General features: G+C 44.0%; 1 pseudogene across 1 annotated transcript; it reads left to right on the top strand.

The window, feature by feature from the left end:
• The first annotated feature begins 1,852 nt into the window (after positions 1 to 1,852).
• Positions 1,853 to 3,349, top strand: LOC116275925 (annotated as a pseudogene). Its single transcript, XR_004185368.1, has one exon. The product of XR_004185368.1 is annotated as a heterogeneous nuclear ribonucleoprotein A3 pseudogene (transcript).
• The last annotated feature ends 2,651 nt before the right edge of the window (positions 3,350 to 6,000 follow it).

Genomic DNA, 6,000 nt, shown 5'->3' with positions numbered 1-6,000 from the left:
ATCATTTAATTCCTATAACAATTCTATCAAGCAAGTTTGTTATTGTCTTTTTTTTAGTTTTTTTAGTTTTTTTTTTTTTTTGAGACAGAGCTTTGCTCTTATTGCCCAGACTGGAGTGCAGTGGCGCAATCTCGGCTTACCGCAACCTCCGCCTCAGCCTCCCGAGTAGCTGGGGTTACAGGCACCTGCCACCATGCCTGGCTAATTTTTTGTATTTTTAGTAGAGATGGGGTTTCACCACGTTGGCCAGGCTGGTCTCAAACTCCTGACCTCAGGTGATACACTCACCTTGACCTCCTGAAGTGCTGAGATTACAGGCATGAGCCAGCACGCCCTGCCTTTACATTAAATTTATTTATTTATTTATTTATTTAGAGACTGAGTCTCGCTCTATCGCCCAGGCCGCAGTGCAGTAGAGCAATCTCGGCTCACTGCAAACCCCACCTCCCAGGTTCAAGCAATTCTCCTGCCTCAGTCTCTCGAGTAGCTGGGATTACAGGCATGTGCCACCCCACCCAGCTAATTTTTGTACTTTTAGTAGAGATGGGGTTTCACCCAGGCTGGTCTCGAACTCCTGACCTCAAGTGATCTGCCTGCCTTGTCCTCCCAAAGTGCTGGGATTGCAGGAGTGAGTCACTACAACCAGCCTATTTATTTTTTAAGAGACAGGGTCTCTGTTGCCCAGGCTGGAGCGCAGTGGCACCTTCTTAGCTCACTGTAGTCTCAAACTCCCGGGCTCAAGCAATCCTCTCTCCTCAGCCTTCTGAGTAACTGGAACTACAGGAGCGTGCCACCACACCTGGATAATTTTTTTGCATGTGTGGAGACAGGGCCTCACTAGGTTGGCCAGGCTGGTCTCAAACTCCTGGCCTCAAGTGATCCTCTTGTCTTGGCTTCCCAAAGTGCAGGGATTATAGGTGTGAGCCACCATACCCGGACTTTTTTTTTTGCGCTCCTCATTTCCCAGACGGTTAGTGGCCAGGCAGAGGCGCTCCTCACTTCCTAGTCAGTTGGGTGGCCGGGGAAAGGTGCTGTCTTCTTTTTTATGGCTGAAGAAACCAAAGCCCAGAGAAGGGAAGAGATTTGTTGGCAAGTGGAAGAATCTGGACTAGAGCCTGGATTTTCCAATTCCAGTCTCAGGCTGATCCTTCTGGGCCTGAAGAACCATCTTTGAAAGCTGAGGCCAGGAGGCAGTTGCTGGGAGCAGGAAGCTGAAGCAGGGGCAGAGGAGACCTCTACTACGGAAACTCAAGAGGAAAACCACAACAGCAGGAAGTCCAAGTGGGCCTGGTCAGGCCAACCTAGGAATTCCATGATATAATTTCTCTTCTCCAATTGAGAGAATACAAGTATGGCCAGGGCTCAGCACCCAGTGTATTAAGGACTCCTAACTTGGGGTTCATGATAACTCATAAAAAATATGGCAAAATATACATTTTAAAGGTGGTCAGAAAAGCTGGGCCATTGATCTTTACTCACCAGGAGTCATGTAGCACTTACCATTGCCAGAATATTCTCTTACAAATCTATTCCAAAGCTACACCTTCATGGCTCTCCCAAAACAAAGCTGCAAAAAGACTTTCAGAGGAGAGATCAGAAACAGAGCAAGGCCTTCTAGTAAGACATTCTATTTATTTTGACTTGCTATTACCTCTGTCTACTTACAGGATTCCAGAGGAGCAAAGCTAAGTTTAACATTAAAACTCAGTGTTAATGGAGTAGGGAGTAGGGAGTAGGGAGTAGGGAGAATCTCAAACCAGAAAAAAATCTGCAAGTCAACTCTGCAAAACCTGTCAAGAAGCTCTCAGTCCCATATTGAACTTGAGTTGGAAGAGGCAAGTCCGGTCTCCAAATGGAGGTAAAACCGCCACCTGTTGACCCCAGCCTGGCTCTAGCCGTCGCTGCTGGAGGGAGGAGGGCCACGATCCAAACGAACCAGAGCAGTTGAGAAAACTGTTTATTGGTGGTCTGAGCTTTGAAACTACAGATGATAGTTTCAGAGAACATTTTGAGAAATGGGGCACACTCATGGACTGTGTGGTAACGAGAGACCCCCAAACAAAACATTCCAGGGGCTTTGGTTCTGTGACTTGTTCTTGTGTTGAAGAGGTGGATGCAGCAATGTGTGCTCAACCACACAAGGTTGATGAGCGTGTAGTCAAACCAGAGAGAGCTGTTTCCAGAGAGGATTCTGTAAAGCCTGGCGCCCGTCTAACAGTGAAGAACATTTTTGTTGGTGGTGTTAAAGAAGACACAGAAGAATATAATTTGAGAGAACTACTTCGGAAAGTATGGCAAGATTAACCACAGAAGTTATGGAAGATGGGCAGAGTGGAAAAAAGAGAGGATTTGCTTTTGCAACTTTTGATGATCATGATACAGTTGATAAAATTGTTGTTCAGAAATACCACACTATTAATGGGCATAATTGTGAAGTGCAAAAGGCCCTTTCTAAACAAGAGATGCAGTCTGCTGGATCACAGGGAGGTCGTGGAGGTGGATCTGGCAATTTTATTGTGGAGGAAACTTTGGAGGTGGTGGAGGTAATTTTGGCCGTGGTGGAAACTGTGATGGAAGAGGAGGCTATGGTGGTGGAGGTGGTGGCAGCAGAGGTAGTTATGGAGGAGGTGATGGTAGATATAATGGATCTGGAGGTGATGGTGGCAACTATGGCGGTGGTCCTGGTTATAGTAGTAGAGGGGGCTATGGTCATGATGGACCAGGATGTGGAAACCAAGGTGGTGGATATGGTGGCGGTGGTGGAGGATATGATGGGTACAATGAAGGAGGAAATTTTGGCGGTGGTAACTATGGTGGTGGTGGGAACTATAATGATTTTGGAAATTACAGTGGACAACAGCATTCAAATTATGGACCCATGAAAGGGGGCAGTTTTGGTGGAAGAAGCTTGGGCATTCCCTATGGTGGTGGTTATGGATCTGGTGGTGGAAGTGGTGGATATGGCAGCAGAAGGTTCTAAAAACAGCAGAAAAGGGCTACAGCTCTTAGCAGGAGAGAGAGCAAGGAGTTGTCAGGAAAGCTGCAGGTTACTTTGAGACAGTCACACCAAATGCATTAGAGGAACTGTAAAAATCTGCCACAGAAGGAACGATGATCCATAGTCAGAAAAGTTACTGCAGCTTAAACAGGAAACCCTTCTTGTTCAGGACTATCATAGCCACAGTTTGCACAAAGTACAGCTATTGATTAATGCAATGTAGTGTCAATTAGATGTACATTCCTGAGGTCTTTCATCTGTTGTAGCTTTGTCTTTTTCTTTTCATTATATCAGGTATATTGCCCTGTAAATTGTGGTAGTGGTACCAGGAATAAAATATTAAGGAATTTTTAACTTAAAAAAACAACCTGTCAAGAAGCCAAATGTCCCAAGCACTTCATGATTGGAAAAGCTAATGGCTGGCTCTTTAACACTCCGTGGGCTTTTCCATTCTCCTGCATTTTCCTTCTGCCTAGAGGTTTTGTGGGAGAATCCATTTCCTTGCCTTTTTTAGGATCTAGAGGCCACTGCATTTTCTGGCTTTTGGCTTCTTCAGTGTGTCATTTGAACCTCTTGCTTCCATCTTTGTATCTCTTACTATTTTTTTTTTTCGGGGAGAGACAAGGTCTCACTCTGTCACCCAGGCTACAGTGCTGTGGTGTGATCATTGTTCACTGCAGCCTTGAACTCCTGGGCTCAAGTGATCCTCCTGCCTCAGCCTCCTGAGTACCTAGCACCACAGGTGCACACCATCATGCTTGGTTAATTAAAAAAATTCTTTTTTGTAGAAACAGGGTCTTGCTATGTTGTTCAGGCTGGTCTCAAACTCCTAACCTTAAGCGATCCTCCCTACTTGGCCCCTCAAAGCATTGGGATTACAGATATGAGCACATCTCCTACCTTTTTTTTTTAAAGAGACGAGGTCTCTGTTGTCTAGGCTGGAGTGCAGTGGCACAATTATAGCTCACTGCAGCCTCCAACTGCTGGACTGAAGCAATCCTCCCTGCTTAGCCTCCAGAGTAGCTGGGACTACAGGTACATGCCTCCACACCTGGCTAAATTTTTTATTTTTATCTTTGTAGAGATGGGATCTCACTATGTTGCCCAGGCTGGTCTCTAACTCCTGGCTTCAAGTGATCCTCCTGCCTTGACCTCCCAAAGTACTGGGGTTACAGGCATGAGCCACCACTCCTGGCCCATCTCCTGACCCATTTACTATTGACTTTGATCCTCCCGCCTCCCTAAGGGTCTATGTGAATATACTGAACCCATCTAGATAATCCAGGATAATCTCTCTTCAAGATCCTTAATTTAATCACACACACAAAGTCCCTGTTGCTGTGTAACATATCCACACGTTCTGTGGATTATGACGTGGACATTGGGGGCCATTATTCACCCAAACACAATGGATAATGAGTACATGGGGGTTTGTTCTACTTTTGAATATGTCTGAATAAAAATTATGAAAGAAAACCTTCTTTTGACCCCAAGACCTGTTATTACCAGAAGTTTGAATTTTTACTCCCTTAACTAGTAAAACTTCCTGAACATTTTCTGCAGTTCTTGTCTCTACTTCCTTGTCTCCCATTCTCTTTAAGCTACATCCAGTCAGGTTTTTAACTTTCATCTCTCCACCCAACCCAATTAAGGCCACCAACTCCAACTCACCTCTTCTAATAGTCATTCACTAGTCACTTCTTGTTGAAACATTTACATTTCTAAGTTTATATTAAATGCTCTCCTGGGTTTAATCTTCAACCTCAACATCTACTGCTCTCTGCCTGATCTTAAGTGTGGGAAGGATTGAGGCCCAGTCTCAGGCCCTCTACTTGTCTTTCTTTCTGTCTCTTGAATGTGCCGAACATTTCCCACCTTGACTTTTGCACTCTTCTTTCCTTCCCTGAGACCCTTCTCCTCTAGATGTGTGCATTATCAGCTCCTTCTTATCATACTTCTCAGCTCAAACGTCACTTCCCCTGAGAGGCCTTCTGTAACCCCCTAAGTTAATTAAAAATTTAAATTAACTTTCCATAACTCCCAATATCCCATTACCCTATTCCATTTTCTTTACTTATCGCTATGTGAACTTAGCTTCTTGATTGACTGTTCTGTTCACTTAACTTTGTGTCTGTCTCACCCTGTGCTCTTTAAAGGCAAATACTGTATTTTGTCTTGTTCATTGCTGAGTCGCTAGCACCTGGTACATGTTAAGTGTCCAACAGACACATGTTCAAATAAACTGATGAATGGCTCAGTTTTTAAAAAATGAATAAATGGAAAAAAAAAAGGCCTGATATCAGATTCTTAAGTAATTTTCATAAACTAAAAGATTCTGATTCAGGCCAAGCACGGTGGTTCATGCTTGTAATCCCAGCACTTTGGGAGGCTGCACTGGAAGGATCACCTGAGGTCAGGAGTTCGAGACCAGCTTGCCCAACATGGTGAAACCCCGTATCTACTAAAAATACAAAAATTAGCCAGGTGTGGTGGCAGGCACCTGTAATCCCAGCTATTCAGGAGGCAGGGAAAGGAGAATCACTTGAACCCAGGAGGCGGGGGTTGTAGTGAGCTGAGATTGCACCACTGCACTCCAGCGTGGGCAACAGAGCAAGACTCCATATCAAATAAATAAATAATAAATACGAGATTCTGATTCAATAAACATGGGTGGGGTCTAAGAATTTTCATTTTAACAAATACCACAGAAAACTCTGGGGCAGGGGTTCACAGAACATGTTTTGGAGAAATACTGATTTATTCATTTTTGTAAGCATTATGTAGGTAGGCAGCATAGTTTTAAAGAGGTATGAGGATTTTCGGAATTGAGTCACTTTGCAAAGTTCATAACGATTCAGTAAGTAAATTCTAAGAAGGCAGAAACAAATTCTAATTTTAAAAAACAGCCTATCCTCACATGTAAATTACACGAACACACAAATTACCCTATCTATTGTATGCTGGTCATAAATTCTTAGCCTTCATCTCAGTCATGAAAACAA

Source organism: Papio anubis, chromosome 1 (genome assembly GCF_008728515.1).
Source record: "Papio anubis isolate 15944 chromosome 1, Panubis1.0, whole genome shotgun sequence".
Classification (NCBI taxonomy): Eukaryota; Metazoa; Chordata; class Mammalia; order Primates; family Cercopithecidae; genus Papio; species Papio anubis.
Note: the sequence above shows the minus strand (reverse complement) of the source record. Positions and strands in the feature narration are given on the sequence as shown.